Source organism: Amblyraja radiata, chromosome 24, assembly GCF_010909765.2.
Source record: "Amblyraja radiata isolate CabotCenter1 chromosome 24, sAmbRad1.1.pri, whole genome shotgun sequence".
Taxonomy (NCBI): domain Eukaryota; kingdom Metazoa; phylum Chordata; class Chondrichthyes; order Rajiformes; family Rajidae; genus Amblyraja; species Amblyraja radiata.
In genome coordinates this window covers 30388729-30401144 of record NC_045979.1, presented here as the reverse complement: position 1 = coordinate 30401144, position 12416 = coordinate 30388729, and the positions used below count along the sequence as shown (strand labels likewise).

Genomic DNA, 12416 nt, shown 5'->3' with positions numbered 1-12416 from the left:
TTTTAACAGAAACTAATTAACTTACAAACCTGCACGTCTTTGAAATGTGGGAGGAAACCAGACTCAAGTGGCAAACCCACGCTGGCCGCAGGGAGAATGCACAAACCACGTACGGACAACATCTGCAGTCAGGATCGAACCCGGGTCTCCGGTGCTGTGAGGCCGCAACTCTACCGCTGCACCACTGTGCATAGGATAGCCACCTGGACATGCAGGGAATGGAGGGATATGGATCACGTGCAGGCAGAGGAGATTAGTTTAACCTGGCTTCGTGTTTAGAACGGACATTGTGGGCCGAAGGGCCAGTTCCTGTGCTGTACTGTTCTACGGGAGCCATGTTGGTGGTGTTATTGTGTTGAGTGGCCAACTGTGAAGTTAGCATGAGTCTGTTATCGATACATATTCTTGAGGTATGGTCACTGCGAGAAATGAAAGACCTCGAACTGTGGTTCGACTATGCAGTCAAATAGGTTGTCTCCATTTCCCCTGGATAGACTCAAAAAGCTGGAACAACTCAGCGGGTCAGGCAGCATCTCTGGAGCAAAGGGTCGAGACCCTTCTTCAACCTGAAGAAGGGTGTCGACCCGAAACACCACCTATTCCTTTTCTCCAGAGATGCTGCCTGACCCGCTGAGTTTCTCCATCATTTCGTGTCTACCCTGGCTTGAAAACAACACCTGCACTCCCTCCCTGCACGTTATTCCCAGTGCGTTTCAGGAAGCTGGGCATATCATTCCTTTCTGTGTTATTAGTTTTCCAGGCTCTGTTTTTTTTTCTGTAACAGCAATTTTGATCAGTAAACAAGTTGCCTCTGTGTACACGATAGGGAGCAGCCTGAAGCGGGCTGCTGGAGAGACTGCAGACATTTTGTGAGAGCTTTGGCGGTGGAGATGGGGGTTGAGTGAGGGAGTGGGGGTGAGAGGGGGAGAGAGACAGGGAGCGAGATAAAACAACTCGAGAGAGAACAACACGCGTGATTTGTGAGGGGACAGCATGGAATAGCAGGAGGAGGCTGGGTTAAAGAGCTCGGGGAATGTGTGGACACACGCAGAGAGAGGGAGGGAGTGAGAGAAGGGCGGAGCAGGGCTAATATCAGTGCCGATGTTGATGTGATCTATACTCTCATCAGACCATGAAGTATGCGTATGATGCTCTCTGAAGGAAGCTACCAGGCAGCTTCAATCCAGTCACTGAACCAAAACTCGCTGTGATCCAGTCTCTTCTTGTTAAAGTCGTGTGAGTGGCAACCTTGTTTTGCTTTTTTTTTTTAATTTCTTGAGAAAAAAAAATCCTGGTTGGAATAATCCAGGAGTAAATCTGCAACTCTGGTTTTGAACCTGTGAGACACTGCTGTAAGTATGTGCTGATTTATAGCAATTACTGCAATTAACAAAATACCATGCCATGTCAGTGTTTTTTTTTTAAAGCTCCGCAGATGTTGCAAAGCTGTTGCATTTGTCCTACTACGGTGCAGAGGTGAACATTAGGTTTATTTTAAAAAAAAATACTGCGTCTTTGCACAGGCAGGGCAGTCAGTGGGGTTTGTGTGCGCGTTGCGGGCACACACACACACTCTTCTGAACGCTGCCTATGCGTTTTATAGAGACAGCGAGGCGATGGAGGGATGAGAGAGAGAGAGGCTGTTTGTGTGCTTTCACTGCTAAATCAGGGAGCTAGCTGTAAATAATGCGACTGAACCCAGCGGCTGTGGTATCTGGTATCTGCAAGTTCTCGCCAGGGAAAGCACTGCGAGTTGATAAGTCTCTATCCCTCTTAAAGGGCTGAGAAGATTGGGCGTTGGTTGATGATCGCCTCATTGGGGTTGCCTGGTAGAGTTAGTTGCTGCCTCAGAGAGCCTGGGTTCGATCCTGACCTCGGGTGCTGTCTGTGTGGAGTTTTCCCACCTTCTCCCTGTGACTGCTGAGTGGGTTTCCTCCAGGTGCTCTGGTTTCCGCCCACGTCCCGTTGTAGGTTAATTGACCTCTATAAGTTTCCCCATACCCCGGTGTGTGTGTGTGGTTTTGAGAGAGGCAGCATGGAAGCAGGCCCTTCGGCCCGCCCAGTCCACCCTGTACACTAGTTCTATCCGACGCACCAGGGAGAATTTACAGGAGCCATTTACCCGAGCAGCCTGTAGGTCTTTGGAGTGTGTGAGGAAACCGGAGCACCCGGAGAAAACCCACCAGGTCTCGGGGAGAACGAACAAACTCCGTACAGACAGCACCTGTTGTCAGGATTGAACCCGGGTCTCTGGTGCTGTAAGGCAGCAACTCTACCGCTGTGCCACTGTGCTGCCCAGGGCATGAATAACTAAAGTGGTTGGTCAGGACCTCTCTCAGGATAGATGGTAGGTCAGGTCCTCTCTCTAATTGGTGATAGGATGGTCTAGTTGTCTAATCACAGCTGGGAAGAAACTGTCCCTGAATCTGGAGGTGTGTGTTTTCACAATTCTGTACTTCTCGCCTGATGGAAGAGGGAGTGACCGGGGGTGAGACTGGTCCTTGATAATGCTGCTGGCCTTGTCGAGGCAGCGTGGGGTTGAGATTGAATCAATGGAAGGGTGGTTGGTTTGAGCGATGGTCTGGTCTGCGTCCACAACTCTTTCTTGTGGCCTTGGATGGAGCTGTACATGATGATCAGTTCTTGCAACTAATGCCCCTGTCCCACTTAGGAAACCTGAACGGAGACCTCTGGAGACTTTGCGCCCCACCCAATGTTTCCATGCGGTTCCCGGAGGTTTTTTGTCAGTCTCCCTACCTGCTTCCACTACCTGCAACCTCCGGGAACCGCACGGAAACCTTGGGTGGGGCGCAAAGTCTCCAGAGGTTTCCGTTCAGGTTTCCTAAGTGGGACAGGGGCATTAGAAGGTATAATTATTTAGAGAGATTGAACAGGCTGTGGGTGGCAATGGGTTGAACAGATGACTTGATATGAATTGGATTATGAAAGGGTAAGAGGAGATGCAGTGACATGGAGACTGAATTGGGGGAATACAAAAGCAATAGAAAGATATTAATATCATTAAGATATTAATTTCAAAATAATGATATTAATGAATCAAATAAGGAATTTTGCATAAACTATTTTGCTTGGAAACACAATAGAAAGCAGAACTCACAACCTTTGAAGTTGCGACAAACAGCATTGAATTGAATTGAACCGAAAGATACAGCATGGAAACAGGCCCTTCGGCCCACCGAGTCCGCGCCGACCATCGATCGCCCATTCACACTGGTTTCATGTATTTCCACTTAATCATCTACTTCCTATGCACTAGGGGGCCAATTAACCTACAAATCCGCACGTATTTGGGATGTGGGAGGAAACCGGAGCACCCGGAGGAAACCCACGCGAGCACGTGGGAGAACGTGCAAACTCCACACACAAGCAGCACCCAAGAGTCGGGATCGAACCCGGGTCTCTGGCGCCGTGAGGCAGCAACTCTATCAAAATCTGTACCAGAAGGAACTGCAGATGCTGGAGAATCGAAGATAGACAAAATTGCTGGAGAAACTCAGCGGGTGCGGCAGCATCTATGGAGCGAAGGAAATAGGCAACGTTTCGGGAACCCGAAACGTTGCCTATTTCCTTCGCTCCATAGATGCTGCCGCACCCACTGAGTTTCTCCAGCAATTTTGTCTATCTTCGATTCTCCAGCATCTGCAGTTCCTTCTCGTACAGATTTTGGATGATCAGTCGTGATCATATTGAATGGCGGTGCTGGCTCAAAGGGCCGAATGGCCTACTCCTGCACCTATTTTCTATCTTTCTATGTTACCAGCTGTGATATCTGAAGAAGGAAGCAAGGGGGAAAATTGAGGGAGAGAGAGATTATAAACATAGAAACATAGAAACATAGAAATTAGGCGCAGGAGTAGGCCATTCGGCCCTTCGAGCCTGCACCGCCATTCAATATGATCATGGCTGATCATCCAACTCAGTATCCCGTACCTGCCTTCTCTCCATACCCTCTGATCCCCTTAGCCACAAGGGCCACATCTAACTCCCTCTTAAATATAGCCAATGAACTGGCCTCGACTACCCTCTGTGGCAGGGAGTTCCAGAGATTCACCACTCTCTGTGTGAAAAAAGTTCTTCTCATCTCGGTTTTAAAGGATTTCCCCCTTATCCTTAAGCTGTGACCCCTTGTCCTGGACTTCCCCAACATCGGGAGCAATCTTCCTGCATCTAGCCTGTCCAACCCCTTAAGAATTTTGTAAGTTTCTATAAGATCCCCTCTCAATCCCCTAAATTCTAGAGAGTATAAACCAAGTCTATCCAGTCTTTCTTCATAAGACAGTCCTGACATCCCAGGAATCAGTCTGGTGAACCTTCTCTGCACTCCCTCTATGGCAATAATGTGAAGGTTTGGGAAACCGTGTGGTAAAAACAAAACTATTGATGTGAAATAGTCAGGGTGAATTGCATGTTTCTTATGTCTGAAGAAGGGTTTCGGCCCGAAACATTGCCTATTTCCTTCGCTCCATAGATGCTGCCGCACCCACTGAGTTTCTCCAGCAATTTTGTCTATCTTCGATTCTCCAGCATCTGCAGTTCCTTCTGGTACAGATTTTGGATGATCAGTCGTGATCATATTGAATGGCGGTGCTGGCTCAAAGGGCCGAATGGCCTACTCCTGCACCTATTTTCTATGTTTCTATGTTACCAGCTGTGATATCTGAAGAAGGAAGCAAGGGGGAAAATTGAGGGAGAGAGAGATTATAAACATAGAAACATAGAAATTAGGTGCAGGAGTAGGCCATTCGGCCCTTCGAGCCTGCACCGCCATTCAATATGATCATGGCTGATCATCCAACTCAGTATCCCGTACCTGCCTTCTCTCCATACCCTCTGATCCCCTTAGCCACAAGGGCCACATCTAACTCCCTCTTAAATATAGCCAATGAACTGGCCTCGACTACCCTCTGTGGCAGGGAGTTCCAGAGATTCACCACTCTCTGTGTGAAAAAAGTTCTTCTCATCTCGGTTTTAAAGGATTTCCCCCTTATCCTTAAGCTGTGACCCCTTGTCCTGGACTTCCCCAACATCGGGAGCAATCTTCCTGCATCTAGCCTGTCCAACCCCTTAAGAATTTTGTAAGTTTCTATAAGATCCCCTCTCAATCCCCTAAATTCTAGAGAGTATAAACCAAGTCTATCCAGTCTTTCTTCATAAGACAGTCCTGACATCCCAGGAATCAGTCTGGTGAACCTTCTCTGCACTCCCTCTATGGCAATAATGTGAAGGTTTGGGAAACCGTGTGGTAAAAACAAAACTATTGATGTGAAATAGTCAGGGTGAATTGCATGTTTCTTATGTCTGAAGAAGGGTTTCGGCCCGAAACATTGCCTATTTCCTTCGCTCCATAGATGCTGCTGCACCCGCTGAGTTTCTCCAGCATTTTTGTGTACCTTGCATGTTTCTTATGTTCAGTTTAGTTTATAGTCACGTGTATCGAGGTACAGTGAAAAGCTTTTGTTGCGTGCTAACCAGTCAGCGGAAAAAAAACAATACATGATTACAATCGAGCCATTTACAGTGTACAGATACATGATAAGGGAACATATGAACATCTGGCCTAAAGAATATGTGTAGGAAGGAACTGCAGATGCTGGTTTAAACCAATAATAGACACAAAATGCTGGAGTAACCCAGCGGGACAGCAGCATCTCTGGAGAGACGGAATGGGTGACGTTTCGGGTCGAGACCCTTCTTCAGATTAATACCCTTCTCCGCACTCCCGGCTAAGATCGCAGCTTTCTGTACAGTTTCTGAGAAAATCTGGGACTTCATCGGAATGATTGAGCCATCTATTCCCTTCTCTGTCTCTGAACGCAGTCCATAAAAGTCAATAGAATGAATTAATGAATTTTGGGGACAGAACACAGTTTGCTGGCACTGCTGCGTAGCATGTGTTTAGAACCATCCACCAGGGAGGAATTTGCAAGCCACTTATTCCTGCTGGCAATCACTGCTGCCGCTCACTGTCTCGAAGCACTGCATAGGACAAGTGATTCTCGGCTTGTACTCGCTAGAATTTAGAAGGTTGAGGGGGGGATCTTATAGAAACTTACAAAATTCTTACAAAGGGGTTGGACAGGCTAGATGCAGGAAGGATTGTTCCCGATGTTGGGGAAGTCCAGAACAAGGGGTCACAGTTTAAGGATAAGGGGGGAATCGTTTAGGAACGAGATGAGACAAACATTTTTTCACACAGAGAGTGGTGAATCTCTGGAATTCTCTGCCGCAGAAGGTAGTTGAGGCCAGTTCATTGGCAATATTTAAGAGGGAGTTAGATGTGGCCCTTGTGGCTAAAGGGATCAGGGGGTATGGAGAGAAGGCAGGTACAGGATACTGAGTTGGATGATCAGCCATGATCACATTGAATGGCGGTGCAGGGTCGAAGGGCCGAATGGCCTACTCCTGCACCTATTTTCTATGTTTCTATGTTTTGCCTCCGTCGCCCATAATGTGTTATTGTCCTCGGCAAGTTTCTATATAAAAATGCTATGATATTGCAATAAAAGTGAACTGCAGATGCTGGTTCATACCGAATATTGTGGAATTCATTGCCACAGACGGCTGTGGAGGCCAAGTCGATGGCTATATTTAAGGTGGAGATTGACAGATTCTTGATTAGTGCGGGTGTCAGCAGGGGTGGAAATCGCTATCAAAACGTGGGGAGGGACACAAATTGGGGCACGCCTTCTTGGTGGCCGCATGCACGCGCACACACACATGCACACACGAGGCTTCAGTCGTGGGCCCTGTGGACGGTAACATCGGGAGCTGACATGGTTGGTGACTGACTCTGAACTCCAGCAACGGCAGCTTCGTCCGCCCCGAATTGTGGGGCTTCAATCGGCCCGTTCGCGGGGCCTTTCATTGCCCGGCGCGGCTGAAAATCGGCCGCCGGGTGCTTCAACATCGGGAGCCTCGATCGCCTCGATGCAGCACTTTGATTTTAAGCCACGCCGGAAGATGAAAGGCCCCGCGAACGGGCCGATTCAGCCCTTAGAAAGCGTCTGATACGTGCTTGAATTTTTCGAAAGCTACAATGTGATAAATAACACAAACAAATAAAACTGAAGCAAATAAAGGCAAACAGAAGAACCAACCTTGGAGGGGGGAGAGAGCGAGAGAGATGGGAAAAACATACTAAACAACGTGAGTGGCCATGAATGAGGGACTTACCTGCAAGCCAGCCGAATCTCAAAATCCGGATTACAGAACTTGGGGGGGATTGTCCCCCACCTCTCAAAACATTGAGGGAGAGGGGGGGGGGAGACATATTCCCTTTGTCCCCCCCCCCCCCCTGATTTCCAACCATGGGTGTCAGGGCTGATGGGGAGAAGGCAGGAGAATGGGGGTTGAGAGGGAAAGGTAGATCAGCCAATGACGGAGTTGACTTGACGGGCCAAATGGTCTCATTCTGCACCCAGAAGATGTGAACATGATAGACACAAAGTGCTGGAGTAAATCAGCGGGTCAGGCAGCATCTCTGGGGGGAAATGGATAGGTGACGTTTTGGGTTGGGACATTTTTTTAGACCCCCTACAATCAGCCTGAAGAAGGGTCCCGACCAGAAATGTTACCTGTCTATTTTCTCCAGAGATGCTTTCTCCCTCTTTCCCCCTTTAAGATGATTTCCAACACCCATCTGAGAACGTAGAACATACACGGGTTTGTAGATTAATTGGCTTGGTAAAATTGTAAATTGTCCCGTGTGTGTGTGTAGGATAGTGTTAGTGTATCACTGGCCGGCATGGACTCGGTTTCTCCGCACTGTATCTCTAATAAATAAAAACGGAACATAGAACAGTACAGCACAGGAACAGGCCCTTCGTCCCACAAAGTCTGTGCCTCTGTTCCCTGCATATCCACAAACCTCTTAAATGCCTCTATTTCATCTGCCTCCACCACCACCGCTTGCAACGTGTCCCAGGCACTCACCACACTCCGCCCACACATCTCCTTTAAACCTTGCCCCCCTCACCTTAAAAATGTCCCCTCTCGTATTTGGAATTTCCATCCTGGGAAGTAGGCTCAGAATATCTTCCCTACCTATAACCTGTTATAATATTATATACTTCTATAATACAATATCATGGAATTTTATAAAGAGATAATTTGGCCCGTCAATCTTGGTAAGATTTTAGAGTCAATTATAAAGGATGAGGTTACGCTGTAGTTAGAAGTTCACGATAAAATAGGCCAAAGTCAGCATGGCCTTGTGAAGGGAAGATCTTGCCTGCTGGAGTTCTTTGAGGAAGTTAATAGCAGGACAGACAGAGGGGAGGCTGTAGATATTGTTTACCTAGATTTTCTCCCTCCCTGTATATGCTCCCCTTAGCCCAAGTCATTGAAAGGCACGGCATTTCCTTCCATTGCTATGCAGGTGATACCCAACTCTATCTCCCCCTGAAGCCCAAAAACCAATCTAATCTGTTTAACCTTACCCACTGCCTCGAGGATATAAAGTGTTGGATGGCCCCGAACTTCCTCCAACTAAACGAGAGTAAGTCTGAGGTCATCCTTCTCGGCCCCTTGGACTCAATCAAGATGATAGCAGGCAGCCTTGGAAGCCTTACCCCACTACTCAAACCTCGCGTCAAAAACCTAGGTGTGATATTTGACTCCGCACTGAAATTTGACAAACAAGTCAATGCCGTGGTAAAAGCTAGCTTCTTTCAGCTTCGGACGATAGCTAAAATAAAAAAATTCCTCCAGTTTGATGACCTGGAAAAGATCATCCACACATTCATCTCCTCCCGCCTAGATTACTGCAACTCCCATTACACTGGCATCAGCCAATCTTCCCTGCCCCGCCTGCAACTGGTCCAAAACGCCGCAGCGAGACTCCTGACGGGCACCCGAAAAAGGGACCACATCACCCCGATCCTGGCCTCCCTCCACTGGCTCCCTGTGCGGTTCCGTATAAACTTCAAGATTCTCCTCCATGTCTACAAAGCCCTCAATGGGCTTGCCCCCACCTACATAAAAAGTCTTCTCACCCACCACTCCACCTCCAGGCCCCTCAGATCGGCCGACTTGGGGTTGCTGAATATCCCACGGTCTAGGCATAAGCTCAGGGGCGACCGTGCCTTTGCGGTTGCAGCTCCTAGACTGTGGAACACCAGCATCCCCCTTCCCATCAGAACTGCCCCCTCCATCGACTCTTTTAAGTCAAGACTAAAGACTTATCAATACTCCCAAGCCTTTCCTCACGTCCTCTGAGTGAGGGCTACATGTATATATGTATGTAGTTTGTTTTGTTGTGCTATTCTTATAACAAATGTAAAGCACTTTGGCCAACGAGAGTTGTTTTTTAAATGTGCTATATAAATAAATGTGACTTGACTTGACGACTTTCAGAAGGCCTTCGATAAGGTACCACCGACAGGCTGCTTGGTAAGATGAGAGCCCATGGTATTAAAGGGAAGATACTAGCATGAACAGTGGGCTGGCTGGATGGCAGAAGGCAAAGAGTTGCGCAAAAAAAGCGCTTTTTCGGGTTGGCTGTCAGTGACTAGTGGAGTTGCGCAAGGGTCGGTGCTGGGGGCACTGGTTGTTGGAGAAGGGGATCGAAGGCTTTGTGGCCAAGTTTACAGATGATGCTCAGATAGGTGGAGGGGCAGGCAGTGAGTGTAGAGGAGGCAAGGACTCTGCAGAAGGTCTTGGACCCCAGGTGAGGAGAGCAGGAGGAGAAGTGGCAGATGAAATTCAGTACAGCAAAGTGCGGAGTCATGCATTTTGGTAATAAGAATAAAGGCGTAGGTTATTTTCTGAATGGAGAGAGACAATCCAGAAATCAGAGGTGTAAAGAGACTTGGGAGTGCTGTTGCAGGACTCAATAGACAATAGGTGCAGGAGTAGGCCATTCCCCCCATCGAGCCAGCACCGTATTCAATGTGATCATGGCTGATCATCCCCACTCAGTACCCCGTTCCTGCCTTCTCCCCCATATCCCCTGACTCCGCTATTTTTAAGAGCCTCATCTAGACTCCCAATAAGTTAATTTGCAAGTCGAATCGGTAATAAGGAAAGCAAATTCAATGCTAACACTTATATGGAGGACTGGAATAGATGTATTGTTGTGGTTCTATAAAGTGCTGGTCAGGCCACATTTGGAGTACTGTGAGCAAATTTGGGCCCCATGTCTGAGGAAGGATGTGCTGGCTCTGGAGAGGGTCCAGAGGAGGTTTACAAGAATGATTCCAGGAATGAGTGGGTTAGCATATGATGAGCGTTTGACTGCACTGGGCCTCTACCCGCTGGAGTTTAGAAGGTTGAGGGGGGGCCTCATTGAAACTTACAGAATAATGAAAAGCATAGATAGAGTGGACGTGGAAAGGATGTTTCCACTGGTGGGAGAGTCTAGGACCAGAGATCACAGCCTCAGAATGAAAGGGCGCTCTTTTAGATGGGTGTCAAGGGTTATGGGGAGAAGGCTGGAATTGGGAGGCAGAAATCAGCTATGATTTAATGGCGGAGTAGACTTGATGGGCCGAATGGACTAATTCTACGCCTATAACTTATGAACTTGCGAAACTGACCAATATAGTCCCATATTGATGTTGGTTTATAATTGTCATGTTTAGTTAGTTTAGAGATTCAGCGCGGAAACAGGCTCTTCGGCCCACCAAGTCCATGCCGACCAGCGATCCCCAGACACCAGCACTATCCTCCACACACAAGGGACAATTTACAAATGCCAGCAAGCCTGTACGTCTTTGGTGTGTGGGAGGGAACCAGAGCACCCGGAGAAAACCCATGCAGGTCACGGGGAGAACGTACAAACACCGTCCAGACAGCACCCGTAGTCAGGATCGAACCCGGGTCTCCGGCGCTGTAAGGCAGCAACTCCACCCCTGCACCACCCTGGGATCCCAGATGCAGTGAAAAACTTTGTTTTGCATGCAAATTAGGCAAATCAAGTTCAAGTTCAAGTGAGTTTATTGTCATGTGTCCCTGTATAGGACAATTAAATTCTTGCTTTGCTTCAGCACACAGAACATAGTAGGCATTGACTACAAAACAGATCAGTGTGTCCATATACCATGATATAAATATATACACACATGAATAAATAAACTGATAAAGTGCAAATAGTCCCCGAGGATTGGAGTACTGCATATGTTGTTCCATTGTTTAAAAAGGGTTCTAAGAGTAAACCTAGCAATTATAGACCTGTTAGTTTGACTTAAGTGGTGGGCAAATTAATGGAAAAGATACTTAGAGATAATATATATAAGCATCTGGATAAACAGGGTCTGATTAGGAACAGTCAACATGAATTTGTGCCTGGAAGGTCATGTTTGACTAATCTTCTTGAATTTTTTGAAGAGGTTACTAGGGAAATTGACGAGGGTAAAGCAGTGGATGTTGTCTATATGGACTTTAGTAAGGCCTTTGACAAGGTTCCTCATGGAAGGTTGGTTAAGAAGGTTAAACTGTTGGGTATAAATGCAGGAATAGCAAGATGGATTCAGCAGTGGCTGAATGGGAGAAGCCAGAGGGTAATGGTGGATGGCTGTTTGTCGGGTTGGAGGCAGGTGACTAGTGGGGTGCCTCAGGGATCTGTGTTGGGTCCTTTGTTGTTTGTCATGTACATCAATGATCTGGATGAAGGGGTGGTAAATTGGATTAGTAAGTATGCAGATGATACCAAGATAGGGGGTGTTGTGGATAATGAAGAGGATTTCCAAAGTCTACAGAGTGATTTAGGCCATTTGGAAAAATGGGCTGAAAGATGGCAGATGGAGTTTAATGCTGATAAATGTGAGGTGTTACACCTTGGCAGGACAAATCAAAATAGGACGTACATGATAAATGGTAGGGAATTGAAGAATACAGTTGAACAGAGGGATCTGGGAATAACCGTGCATAGCTCCTTGAAGGTGGAATCTCATATAGATAGGGTGGTAAAGAAAGCTTTTGGTATGCTAGCCTTTATAAATCAGAGCATTGAGTATAGAAGCTGGGATGTAATGTTAAAATTGTACAAGGCATTGGTGAGACCAAATCTGGAGTATGGTGTACAATTTTGGTCGCCCAATTATAGGAAGGATGTCAACAAAATAGAGAGAGTACAGAGGAGATTTACTAGAATGTTGCCTGGGTTTCAACAACTAAGTTACAGAGATAGGTTGAATAAGTTAGGTCTTTATTCTCTGGAGCGCAGAAGGTTAAGGGGGGACTTGATAGAGGTCTTTAAAATGATGAGAGGGATAGACAGAGTTGATGTGATCAAGCTTTTCCCTTTGAGAATAGGGAAGATTCAAACAAGAGGACATGACTTCAGAATTAAGGGACAGAAGTTTTGGGGTAACATGAGGGGGAACTTCTTTACTCAGAGAGTGGTAGTGGTGTGGAATGAACTTCCAGTGGAAGTGGTGGCGGCAGGTTCGTTGGTA

The 12416-nt window shown here is 47.1% G+C and overlaps 1 protein-coding gene across 1 annotated transcript in view; it reads left to right on the top strand.

Moving 5' to 3' along the window:
* Nucleotides 1–1016: 1016 nt before the first annotated feature.
* The window catches only part of cdk18 (cyclin dependent kinase 18), an 83999-nt gene continuing 72599 nt past the window's right edge, over nucleotides 1017–12416 (top strand). Inside the window, exon 1 of the mRNA XM_033042812.1 lies at nucleotides 1017–1356. The gene's annotated coding sequence lies outside the window, so the exon portion shown is untranslated. The remainder of the gene's footprint in view (nucleotides 1357–12416) is intronic.